The sequence below is a fragment of the Malania oleifera genome, chromosome 1 (assembly GCF_029873635.1).
Source record: "Malania oleifera isolate guangnan ecotype guangnan chromosome 1, ASM2987363v1, whole genome shotgun sequence".
NCBI lineage: Eukaryota > Viridiplantae > Streptophyta > Magnoliopsida > Santalales > Ximeniaceae > Malania > Malania oleifera.
The window spans coordinates 115868163-115882777 of record NC_080417.1 but is presented as its reverse complement, the minus strand read 5'-3'; positions in this window follow the sequence as shown (position 1 = coordinate 115882777).

Genomic DNA, 14615 nt, shown 5'->3' with positions numbered 1-14615 from the left:
AATTCCAGGAGCTGTCTTGATTTGCTCCATTCATGATTCCTGATGAAGTAAAGAAGAAGGTCTGGAAGTTTTAGAGGGGTCTGAGGAGAGAGATCCATAAGTAGACGGTGATCTTGCAGTTGCAAGACTTTGCTACATTGGTTGATAAAGCCACTGTGGCAGAGGAGAGTCTACTGGAAGACGCAGAGGTTCAGGTCCTGAAGAAGAGGTCAGCGCCTCTCAGTTCTTCATCTAGGATGAGGCAGGGTAACTAGAAGAAGAACAGTGGTGGTACTTCTCAGAACACCGTACATTTCCAACGTTGCTCGTTGTGTGGTAGGAGACACCCGGGGCAATGTTGGTTGGCTACGGGGGCTTGTATGCGGTGTGGTAAACAAGGACACCAGGCAAGAGACTGTAGTATGCAGGGAAACAGTGGAGCGTTGCAACAACCATACAGGGGAAATACTTAGGCACAGCATGGTGGTCAGCAAAGGGGTACTGTCCAGGCTAGGGTGTATTCCTTGACACCTGGCGACCCAAAGAATTCTGGTGATGTAGTCATAGGTATCATTTACATGTTTTCTCATAAAGCTGTAGTATTATTTGATTTCGAGGTAACACATTCTTTTTTTTCCCGAGGTTTTGTTAAATTGTGTGGATTAGAAGTGTAATTGTGAGATTATGAACATGTGGTGGCTACATCGTCTGGATCTATAGTAGGGTGTAGCAAGGTAGTTTGGGACTTCCCGATTGAAATACAGAGGACGATACTACCAGTTAATCTTGTGGTATACGACATATATGGCTTTGATATTATCCTAGGGATAGATTAGTTGTTTGCCAATTATGCCAGTATTAATTGCCACAGGAGAGAGGTGTTGTTTAGATCGCCAGGAAAGCAGGAATCTTAGTTCCTTGGATTGTGTGTGCATTCTACACCACGTATCCTTTCTTCTATGCAAGCTAGAAGACTACTCCTTAAAGGGTGCCAAGGATATCTGGCAATTGTGAAAGACATGCTAGCAGAAGTACGGGAATTGGAGATGATTGTTGTAGTGTGTGAGTTCCCTGACGTGTTTCCAGAGGACTTACCAGGATTACCTCCGGACCGTGAGGTGGAATTTGCCATAGAATTAGCTCCAGGTACGGCGTCAATATCGAAAGCTCCATATCTAATGACTCCAGCTGAATTGAGAGAATTGAAGGAACAACTTCAAGAGCTTCTTGACAAGGGGTACATTAGACCTAGTGTTTCTCCTTGGGGAGTACCGGTGTTATTTGTGAAGAAGAAGGATGGGTCAATGAGGATGTGCATCGAATACCGAGAACTGAATAAAGTACCAATAAAGAATAAATATCTGCTACCCAGGATCGATGATTTGTTTAACCAACTTTAGGGCACGTAGGTTTTCTCCAAGATTGACCTACGATCTGGGTATCACCAGTTGAAGGTGAAAGCGGAGGACGTCTCGAAAACTGCATTTCGAATCCGGTATAGCCATTTTGAATTTATGGTTATGCCTTTTGGTTTGACTAATGCACCTACAGCATTTATGGATCTGATGAACAAGATCTTTCACGAATATTTAGACCGGTTTGTCGTGGTATTTATTGACGACATCCTAGTGTATTCTAGGAGCGCTGCAGAGCATGAAGTTCATTTGAGGTTGGTTTTGCAAATGCTTAAGGATAAGCGATTATATGCCAAACTGAAGAAGTGTGAGTTATGGTTAGAGCATATTGCATTTCTTGGTCACATAGTGTCTAAGGAAGGTGTATCGGTGGACCCGAGTAAGATAGAGGCAGTAGTGGATTGGGCGAGGCCAAAGAATGTTCAGGAAGTTAGAAGTTTCCTGGATCTTGCAGGTTACTACCGTCGTTTTGTAGAAGGGTTGTTCAGTTTAGCAGGTCCTTTGACATGACCCACGAGAAAGAATGTGAAGTACGATTGGACTAAAGATTGCGAGTGGGGTTTCCAGGAGCTAAAAAGGCGGCTGGTTACTGCTCTAGTCCTGACCATTCCTTCTAAGGATGATGGATTCGTTATATACAGTAATGCATCTAAGAAGGGTCTTGGCTGTGTTCTAATGCAGTAGGGTAGAGTAATTGCTTACGCTTCTCGTCAACTTAAAGAATACGAGAAGAACTGCCCGATGCATGATATGGAATTAGCAGCGGTAGTGTTTGCATTAAAAATTTGGAGGCATTATTTGTATGGTGAGAGGTGCGAGATTTTTATCAATCATAAAAGTCTTAAATATTTTTTCACCCAAAAAGAGCTGAACATGAGATAACGCAGGTGGCTCGAGTTGATAAAAGACCAACTGTGTTATTAGCTATCACCCAAGAAAGGCTAATGTGGTGGTTGATGCTCTGAGTCGGAAGTCTATTGATGCGTCAGTCTCAGCAGTAGGAGTTCAGCATCATATTTGTATGGACCTGGAAAGGTTAGGCTTGGAAGTGGTAGAAAGGAATCATCAAGCTGTTCTTGCCGGCTTGGTGGTGCAGTCGACCTTACAAGAGAAAATTCATATGGCGCAGAAAGAGGATTCGGAGTTAGTTGAGGTTATGGAAGGAGTTCAGAATGGGTTGAAGCCAGATTTCAGTATCTCGGGCAACGGGATATTGAGATTTTGCAACAGAGTGTGTGTACCGAATGATGCTGTGATTAAACGGGTCATTCTAAAGAAGGCACACCGATCGCTCTACACTGTGCATCTTGGTAACACAAAGATGTACCGGGATTTGAGGGAATCTTTCTGGTGGTCTTGTATGAAAAGAGAGATCGCCCGTTTTGTAGAGTAGTGTCTGACTTGTCAACGAGTCAAAGTAGAGCACCAGAGGCCAGCAGGACCACTTCAGCCACTTGTCATCCTCGAGTGGATGTGGGAGCACATTTTGATGGATTTTGTGACGGGATTACCTGTGGTGGCGCATGGGCAGAATGCTATATGGGTCGTAGCAGATCGGCTGACGAAGACTACATATTTCATACCAATCAAAGTCAGCTATTCTCTGAATAGGCTGGTAGAGTTATACGTGAAGGAGATTATACGACTACACGGTGTTCCTATTTCTATTGTTTGAGACTGAGATCCTCATTTTATGTCTCATTTCTGGAAGAGTCTACAAGATGGCTTGGGATCACAACTGACGTTCAGTACATCTTTCCACCCGCAGACAGATGGACAATCTAAGAGGACTATTCAGATCTTAGAGGATATGTTGTGGGCTTATGTACTGGATTTTAGTGATAGTTGGATATGGTATCTACTGCTTGTCGAATTTTCATATAACAACAATTACCAGGCTAGCATAGAGATGGCACCTTATAAGGCACTGTATAGTCGCTGGTGTCGATCTCCGTTGTTCTGGGATCAGGTAGGTGAGTGGCAGGTATTGGATCTAGAACTGGTTCAGTAGGCCTCTGCAAAGGTCGAGTTGATCAGGGAAAGAGTCAAGGAAGCTTAGAGTCGGCAAAAGAGTTATGTTGATACTTGTCGTCGAGAGCTGGAATTTGAGATAGGGAATATGGTTTTTCTTAAGATCGCTCTGATAAAAGGGGTGATGAGGTTCGGAAAGAAGAGGAAGTTAAGTCCTCGGTATATCGGGCCTTTTGAAGTCTTGAAAAGGATAGGTTTGGTTGCTTATCGAGTGGCTTTACGTCCAGCACTATCCAGAGTTCATGACGTGTTTCAAGTCTCGGTGCTAAGGAAGTATGTGTCAGATCCTTTGCACGTGCTGAGTTACGAACCTTTAGAGATTAGTGAGGCTTTATCATATGAGGAGGTACCAGTACTAATATTAGATCAGAAAGTTCAGCAATTACAAACTAGGGAAATACCACTAGTGAATGTATTATGGTGTAACCATCCAGTGAAGGAAGCTTCATGGGAGTTAGAGTCAGAGATATGCCAAAAGTACCCGCATTTATTTTTGGATGGTACATAGTTATGTATAGTAGTATAGGTGGTATGGTCTTCGGGAGAGTTTTGTGTGTGTGCAATCTTCTGAAGCATCACATTGTAACCATGGTATTCTTCCGCCATAAGCGAGGGTAGATAATAAATTCGAGTCGGAGCTACTTTGAGGGTGGCAGCCGACTCTTCTGTAGGTCTCTGACGTAAGGTAGAGTATGCTTGGTATTAGTTGGTGAATTTTGAGGACGAAATTCTTATAAGGAGGGGAGATTGTAGTAACCTGACCCGAAAAAAAAAATAATAAATAAATAAATAATGAATAATAAATAAATAAATAAAGAGATATTTTGGAGAAGATATTTTGAAAGGAGATATTTTGAGATATTTGTATATAAATATCTTGGAGGAGATATTTATTTAGATTACTTAAAGACTAAGTTAGATTTTATTCTATAAATTCTCTCATCCTCTCTCTCTCTCTCTCTCTCTCTCTCTCTCTCTCTCTCTCTCTTTCTCTCTCTAAGATCCTTCGCTGTTCGTCGTTCATTTCCAAAAATGGAGGGTACTGCGTGGATCAGAAGACGAAACTCTACAATGTTAGTGGATCGGATAGTCGTTTCGAAGATTTTCATGTCTTTCCCAAAAATTGAGGTAGGGATCTGATCTTAGTTTTGATTGGATATTTGGATAGTAGTAGAAAATATAGTAAGAATATGTTTTGTGGTTTTAGGTTTTCGGGATTCTAGGTTGTCGGTTTGGATCGTTTTCGAACGTAGTTTCGTTTCGAGTTTAAGGTAAGGGGAAATTGATTACAACATCATTTTTGGAAAACTAAACTGCTAAATAGCTAGTTTATATTTATATGTATGATTTAACTTCTTATTTGCTAAATTCTACCGAGTAGAAATGCCGGTTTTACGATTTTTAGTAAAAACGAGGATTTTGGCATATGATCTCCAAACCTTATGAAAATCACTTATTTGCATTTATATTGTAATAAGAGATGCTTGAAGCCTTTACTTTTCCTTTCAAATGATATTTACTGGATTTATATCATTTAGCTGATTTTTGTATTAAACTCGTGTGATATATGTTGAAATGGATACATATGAATTTTCTATACTATTGATATAGATTATGGGAACGAAGTTCCAATTTGTTATATTGAATATGTGGAAAACAGAGGCCAGTGATACACTGAGTTGTATTTGTGAAAAGGGGTCAACCGAGTGGATAGGAGCCGGTTTGAACCCGATGTGATCATTTGAATTTGTGAAAATACTAGAATTGAACAGGTTACTATATTTTATTATAAATTGTATATATGATAAATGGAACCATAGCTTGCTACTAAAGGAGTTAAAAGATACTCCAGTAATAGGGGTTGAAAGATACTCCAGTGTAAGAAGTCGAAAAAGCTTTAGTAATAAGGATTGAAAGATACTCCAAATGGTAGGGAATATTCCTCAATTGGAAGGGTACAGTGCAACCACTCATGTTTAAAATCAGTGTGGGTACATAGATGGTCGGCTAGCAGGTGTAATGAAACCAGTGGTGAAATAATAAACTAGATGGGGGCAGTTAGACTACATATAGATACTTGACATATGTCTGCACGAACAGGGCATTGTTGGAGATATCAGTGCACAACCCGTGCCACGGGGTAAATAGGAAAAACTTGTATGACAAGCTGGTAGTTGTTTTAATATTCATATGCATGATTTAAATACTTGATGTGCAGATAAATGTTATATGATACAGTATTATAAACAAATGTTTCAAATGTATGAGCTCGTATGAAAATGTGCATATATGCAGTCACACATTGTTGTAACTCTTTCTTCCTTACTGAGAGGTGTCTCACCCTATTATACAACCTTTATTTTCAGGTCCATCAGTACGTTGGTCCTAGTAGAAAAAAGGCATTGGGAGATTATTTTTGGTTAGCTTACGTAAGCCTTTGAATCTTGTATTAAACTTCTATGAAGTTCCTTTTTGGAGGGTTGTAATAACAAAATTTATTCTATGTCTGGTTTTGTGTAATTGTGGATGTATTAGTAAACTTTGGTATAAGATTGATAGAAATCCCAATGGATGTTTATGTTTTTCCGCAACATTTATATCCCAGTTATGTAAGTGTTACATCCGTTTGTCCTCGTTTAGGGCGGGTTGTTCATGTATGTTTATCAGATACAGGTATTCCGTATGTTCGGTAGCCACCTGGGTACATGTAAAGGGTCGGGTCGTTACAGGCCCTCTCATCTTCTCTCTAGGTTTCTGGCCCCGTTTCTCCTTGATTTGACGATCGGAAGCTACCACGAAACTCTTGGGAAGATTCTCTACAACATAGGCAGAGCAGAATTTCGATTTGAGAAGTTTGGGAAACATCCTAAAAGCGGGGTAAGTGAATTATTTTGAATTTTCTTAATAAATATAATTAATTGAAGCATATGAAGTATTAAATGAGTGTTTTTATGAGATTTGAGTAAGTTGAGATTTTTGGAATACAGGGTCTCGTTTTGTTTGATTTTAGGCTTAATCCCAAGGAGCAGGTAAGGGGGACTGTTTTATAATAGTACTTTTATTAATTTTAAACCAACTAATTTTGGGTATAAACTCTACATATTTAGGTATAATTTTCTGAACCGTGCAGGTATAGAAAATACTGTTTTTGAATATATAATATTTTGGCATGAAAATAGCTTTGAAAATTAAATGGTTGCAAGTACTGTGGGATGATAATTTATTGTGATTGTGAATATTGTTTGGGCTGCGATTTCTGCTTGGTTGGAAATACTAGTTGGTTGTGGATACTACTTGATTTTGTATACTGTGGTAGATGTGTGGATGTGTTTAAGTTGTTGGTTTTGCTTTTGATTTGTGTTGTGGTTCATGTAAATTGCAATATAGCGTTGACAGTGGTATGAGGAGGTCGTATATTGTACCTGATATAACCATCATATAACGTTGGCAGTGGTATGAGGACATCGTTATATGGGCATTAATATTGGAGGGGGGGTGGGTAAAACATTGGCAGTGGTATGAGGAGTTTGTTTTACCTATTTACCATGAATAGGGTGGTTTGTGTTGTAATCTGTGTGATGATTAGTCCTCTGTGGACCGTGTAACCTATGTGGTTGATAGTCCTGTGTGGACCGTGTAACCAGTGTGGTTGATAGTCTTGTGTGGATCAATCCTATGTGGATCGTGTAACCTGTGTTTATGATAGTCTTGTGTGGACCAATCCTATGTGGATGTGTATGTTGTGTGTACTGGAGTCCTGTGTGGACGTTGCATTCTGTGTGGATATGGACCTTATATGGGTGAGAATGGATAATGTGTATATCCTATGTGGATTGATTGTGGTATGCGTATATGTGTGGAACTTTATGAAATGATTGGTATTGGTTGCGTGTAATTTTAATTACTTAAGTATTTATGGTAAAGTAGAATTTTCCACCCGAGGGCTTGCTGAGGAAGGTGAGTACTCTGATAATTATTTGTGGATCTCAGAGTAGAGGGAAGCCACTTGTATGGGTGGGTGACCTTCCTTATTCTCGGAGACTTAGATAGATAACCCGATGGCTTACTGAGAAAGGTTAGTGCCCTGATGTTAGCACTAGAGTAGAGGGAATCTTCTTGTATGGGCGGTTTGACTTCCTTATTCTCGGGAATTATCAGTAAAAATAATTATATTTGTGTGTATGTGGTTGGGTGACAGAGAAGTTGGCAATGGTGTGATTATGAATGCGTTTTCTTGGTTGCTATTGGTAGTGAAATACAATTGTATGTATATTTTGTAATTATATTAAACACTTCAGCCACGCATTGTTGTAACCTGTATCTTCCTTACCGAGTGGTGTCTCACCCCATCGATTTATCAATCTTTTCAGGTCTTCTGGGTGATCGAGCTTAGAAAGCTCTGGGCAGGGTTTAGTTGGTGTGTTGATAAAAAGAACAGGTTTATGTTATGTTTTGTGTTAAATTATCCTAGATATGTAATATGGAGCATTCGGTTGTACCTTTTTATGGATTTGCATATGTATATGTATAGCACTCTGGTATTTTGTTTGAGGTTATTTAATTAATTCTGCTCTGTGAATGGTATTAGAGATGTATGATTGGTCTTATAACACTTCGGGCCCTGCGTGGCGGGTTCGGGGCGTTACATTATTCCTGCAAAAGATAGTATAGCTCATTACAAGCGAGAGTTCCCGATGTTGGGGTAGGATACAGACCCATACACTGTAAAATCCCTCGGCTCGATACTTAAAGTTGTAACTCCGCCCATTTTATTTTTAAATCATGTATATGTATATCGAACTCATCCCCACCTAGGAACACCACATAAACACCATTTACTTCCCCCATGGTACGAGTTGTGCTGTCCATAGACCCAATCTAGCTCTGGCGACCCACTAGTCTAATCACTTCAATGTTACAAGTCCGCCTTGGTCAATCCCACCTGGGATCAAACACTAGAGCCAGTGACCAATTGACTTTTCAGATACCACCTTTACCAATAAGGGGTGGTTGCATTGTATCACCCACTAGTAACGGTACTGTGCTCTCATAGTAACCAGTTCCTTAGGTCGTTCATACATCATATATACAATTTATAATGAAAACACAATAACCTGTTTTCATTCCATAAAGCATTTAAGCAATTCCAATACTTTTCACAACTTATTCAATCATTGGCATTACTAGGCATTCACAACCCTCGGTCTTAAACCGACATCTTATTTTCCACATCCCCTGAAAACAATTTGGAACTCCGGTTCCCATTTTTCATACCAATATTTCACTAGTTCAATTCATTCACATTTATCCTCTCATGCCACACTCATTTGATTAAATATGCTATAATATAATAAATGATTTCTAAAACTACAATTTACATAAAACAAGGTTTCAAGCATCTCAAACTTTTAATATAATAAGAATATATAAGTTTAAATAAAAAATGGAGACCATACCCCAAAAACCCTAATTTTTACGAAACCATAAAAATACAGTTTAATCGGTTCAGATTTCAAAAGTAACTGATGTAAGACAAATCCCTTTACTTGGCTTACAAGAAAGCCCCCTGAAAATCTCAAACTCCACGCCCTACAACGTTTGCAGTTCAAAATCCCGAAACCACAATTTCCCCAAATAAATAAACACAAACTCTATATCAGCAACCATTAATCATTTCCTAAGCTTTCCTATAGTTCAAAACAACCATAAAGCCTTAAAAACCTAGTTACCCTAATTTTGGAGTAACACCTGAAATGATCAAATTAAAGATTTGCTCGGCTAGACTTGTAGAGAATCTCCCCTAGATCCTCGTAGTAACTTTTGTCTGTCGAATTTGTCAATAAGCGGCGAGAAATCATAGAGAGAGAGAGAGAGAGAGAGGGAGAACTAAAGTTTCTTAATGAAGAAGCAAACAAAATATCTTATTTATAGACCCCTTGACCTGATCAAACTCGTCGATGAATGGTGCCTTCGTCGATGAACCACTGAAACTACTAGTGCACTCGCCTTACTCAGCAAGCCCTCAGGCAAAGAGTATGCCTCGCCTAATCGTAACATGTTTTACATTCATAGATACTTCTAATATCATAATACATCATTCTTTCCATCATTATTCAATCATTCACATTCTTTCATGTTCATAACTTAACATTTCCTTGCGTTTCACTTTAAGTGACTAACTCCCATTTATATCATTCACATTTCACATTTCATTTCATTGCATTGTCATTCTTTGTCATTTCATTTCATAATATTTTCATTTCATTCCTTTGGACTACAGCCGTTTTTTAGCCGTCATCAGTTAGTCCACATAGAAATGTGTTAGAATCTGTTAACCCGGCTTTCAACTGTCGTACATTTACCCAGCTTCTTTCAACTATTTTACCCAGCATCTTTCAGCTGTTTACATGGTTGCATTAACACACACAAGCAACATTGTCCATATCATATTTTATTCTCATTGTTTTACTTACTTAACCTGCATCTCATACATTTAACATATATTTACATAGAATCTCATGCCACACAGTTTAGTAGTAAAATTCATACATATTTCTCATAAAATAAGCCAACCCATAATTAACATTTATATGCTGAAAATACATTTAATTTCTTATTTAATTCATCAGAAAATTCCTTTCACTTTCATTCGTTTATTTTCCCATATACATAGCTATATAAGCATTCCTAGGCTTAGAAAACACAAATTTCATGGCTGACATTTTTAAACCCACATATAAACATATATACATAAATAACACATAATTCATTTTAATTCATGAAAAACCTGATTTAATATATAAATTTCCCCATTACCTGATTTTTTGAACTACGCCAACAGGGATCTCGAAAAATACCTGTGGCGCTCACCCGGACCCTGAATCAAAAATCCTAATTCCATTAAATTAGTCCTAAATAAAATATTATTTTAATACTTCCTAGGCCCTTAAATACCTAATAAATAAATATACTCTTAAATTTAGCCAAATTATCAAATTTTCTAAATCCCACTTTCGCTTTGGAGTGGGGCCTAGAAAATCCTAATTGAAAAATTACCTACTCCAAAATGACGATATCGACGACTAAGATCGAGTGGTGGTGCTTGATCGTTGATTTAACAACAGATTTAAAGTAAAATTGAGAAAATTAAAAAAAATGACCTTTCCCCATGAGTAGTGCCTAAGCCATTCCCACGACAAATCTGCTCCAGTAGAAATATCGGCAACGGAACCAGGAATCCAACGGCACCTTCCGTTTCCCGATCCCCCACAAACTCATCAAGAAATTGAGAGAAGGAGAGAGACGAAGATGGACGCAGAAAAGAATAGAAATATTCAAGGGGGGGGGGGGTCTTCTGACTTCATCTTCTTCTTCTTTCTTCTTCATCTTTCTTCTTCTTTCTTCTTTTACTTTAACTTTTACTTTATATATATATCTTTAACTTATACTTATTTTATATATATATATATATATATATACATATCTTATTTCAATTAGTTTTTTTTTTTTTAAATTCCAATATAAAAATATTTAATTTAATAACTAATTATTTAATTATTTAATTTATCTTAATTTAATTTAATTTCTTTATTTTTAATTTTTTTCTTTTTCCCACACCATTCTTTTTATTTATTTATCTGTTATTTTATTTATTTATTTTTTTCCTAATTATTTTAATCCTTTTAAATTTCTGGGTCTTTACACTGTCAACAAATCCTATGCCTGATATTTTTTTCCGAACATTCTGAATCTCTTCGTCGACGAAACTCTAAATTTCGGCGATGAACCTCATATGGGCCTTCATCGACAAGAACATGGACTTCGTCAACGAAGCCTGCTGAAAATCCCCTATTTCCTTTCTTATTTAATTTCCTTATTTTCCTGGTTCGGTTCCCTACACCAGGGCTTATCTTCAATTACTGAGTATTCCAGTGCTTTTAAGACTCTTTGGGATGAGTATATCAGTTATAGACCATTCCCAACTTGTACATGTGGTAAGATAGCTTCTTGTACCTGCTATTTGTTTAATTTCTTGATTCTTCGACAATAATCATATTACGTATTAAAGTTGCTTGTAGGCTTGAATGATTCATTTGCTTTAATAAGAAGTCAATTGCTGCTTACTATTCCATTGCCCAGCATGGCCAAGGTATTTTCTTTGTTACTTCATGAAGAAAGTCAGAGACAACTAACAAATTATTCAGCTACTAAAACACATGCATTGTTAGCCAAACCATACACTTAGTATACTCAGCCTACTCAGTCCAAGTTTTCTAAAGACAAATCCAATAAATCTTTATTGCATTGTACTCATTGTGGAAACAATGGTCATACAATTGATAAATGCTTTCAATTACATGGTTATCCTCCTAGTTGGACTGGACCTAAAGGAAAAAGAAATACTTCTTCTGCATATGCTGCCATCACAATTGAAGAAATCCCCAATCAACAAAGTAATGAGAACCAAAGGATAAGTTTAACTACTGAAGAATTAAATAAACTCTTAGCTCTTGCCAATTCAGGTTCATCTACTCAGACCACTGATTCATCCATAACAGCAGTATATTTAGCCACTACACCTCATTCTTCCAGTAACTTTTTCAATCATTGTAATTCTGCATCTACAAAGTTCAATTCTAGATTTTCTTGGATCTTGGATACTGGAGCAACAAATCATATGATTTGTTCACCTCAACTTTATTGTTACCCCTAAATCTGTTTCATTTCAATTAATCTTCCCAATGGCCATACTGTTCTAGCATTATATACTGGAACTGTGAAACTTTCTAACACAATATTTTTGCATAATGTGTTGTGTGTTCCTGACTTTTCTTTCATCCTATTGTCTGTTTCTAAACTAACCAAAGATTCTAATCTTTGTATATCCTTCTTTGGCTTTTTATTATCTTTTACAGGACCACTCAATAAAGAAGATGATTGAGATTACCTTTGAGAAACAAGGACTTTATCACGTTTCTCAAGCTTCATCGAAAACAAATTCTTGCCAGCATTCTCTACCAACCTCTTCTTTGCATTCTACACCATCCTTTGCATCATCTACCACAAAAATTCAGTCAAACCTTTGGCACTACAGAATAGGCCATGTTTCAAATTATAGGATTCCTTTTATTCAATAGATAGACAATTCAATTGAATTTGATTGTACAACTGTCTGTGTGATTTGTCCACTTGCAAAGCAGAAAAAGCTTGCCTTTCCTGTATGTCAACATACTGGCTAGCCCACCCGAATCGGTTCAAACCGATTTATCTTATTTTTTAAAATTATTTTGTTAATATCTTACTTATTTGATTTAAAAATTGAGAAAAATAGTAGAAAACTCACAAAAAAATCAAGAAAAATTAGAAAATTTATGGGAAAATATTTTTGAGGTCAGGAAAGTATTTTAATTCATTTTTTACTTTGGAAAATGAAAAAAAAAAAAAAAAAGGCTCCAAAAACCTCCCAGAAATTTTGAAAATATCATAAAATATTTAGAAAAATTCTACAAAATTTTAAAATAAATCTCGGAATTATTTTCGTAAAATATTTTCTTGATTTTTAAAGGGGTTTCCCTATGATTTCCAAAAAGGGTAATGAGCCTTCTAGGCCTCACTTGTATTAACTATAAGGGGAGTTTTTCTAACGAGACCCCCACTTCTTGGGGGTCTTGTTAGAAAACTCCCAAGTCACAACCTGTTTAACTATACTTTACCAAAGTGTGCATGTTTGTTCATTTATTGTACATGGTTTGTTGGGAGTAATTTAAAATACTATTGAAATTTAATTTGGGATAATTTTTAGTTAATTAGGTACTGTCCGTAGAACGGGTGTGTAAGAAGTGCTAGTACCTTCCCCTCACATAATTGAACTCTTAATCTCGATCTTGGTATACATAGACCGATTCTATTCTTAATTGAGTAGTAATCAGGTGTTCTAATCACACCAAGCAAAAAGGTTAGTGACGACTCCAACTTCAATTTTTTTCTCAAAGTCAAATTTTATCATTTTTATTCACCTCCCCAAGGCACCTCGCTCGTGGGACATCGTGACAATTTGTTTCATGAATTATGATTTATTAAATGATAAATAAGTTTGACTTATTTTGTTTTATGAATTATGATATTAAATGGTAAATAAATTTGACCATTACATAATATCTTGTACATAAAGCGCGTATATGCACTTGCATGGCCAAAGATTATGCAAATATTTTATATTGACGTTTATACATTTTGAAATTTATAATGGTTTTTAGGTGGATTTTAGTCATTAGTTATTTTTTAAATACAATGAGCTTTTGAAAGCTTAAAGTAAATGTGAATGTTCCATTAAAAACTAATGGGAGATGTCAAAATTTTTGTAGCTCATATTAATCAGGTGGTTAAGCCACTGATAAATTTTTTTTTTTTTTGAGAAATAATTTGCAATACTTAACAAATATATATATTTTTTTACTAAAGTTTAATACAAGAAATAATGCGCGCATAGCACACAATACTACTAGTTGGAGTAAATTGATTTTTTTCGGTCTATTAGGAGTGTCCATACTAGGCCTGAAGGACTACACGATGATAAGGTAACCCATCTCACATTTCAAATCCCTTTCCAATTCTCAAAAAGTTAGAACTTAAAACATGACATGGAAGTCTAAAATTTCAAATCAGTAATATTTTACCTTGTTAATTTTTTGCATTACTTGTATTAAAATTTGAATTCTAGTAATTAAAATAATTCCTTTTTTATTTATTAAGAGGTATATTGAGTATCAACTACACAGTTGGAGTAAAACATCAACCATCTAACATCTCTTCCTCCATCTTCTTGATTATAACCAAGATGTCCAAAATATAATCCAAGACCTCCAAAATATAGAAGCATCATCCTCTAACCATTGACTTTATATCTACATCCTATAGGATTAGGTTAACTTGATTAATCTTGGTCAACCATAATGCTTAAATTAAATATGAAAAAGAATATAAATAAAGTCAATTAAATTTTGAAGTTGACTTATAGGAATGCGAAATTTCTCTGACTCTTACCGTACAAGAAATTACTAAGTTAGACTATCTAACCACACCACATTTTACACAATCAATTGAATTCTTAGATTTTGAGTGATTTTCAACTTGTAGTGATATATTTGTGTCAAACGTTCTATAATTAACCAACATATGACTAATTGTTTG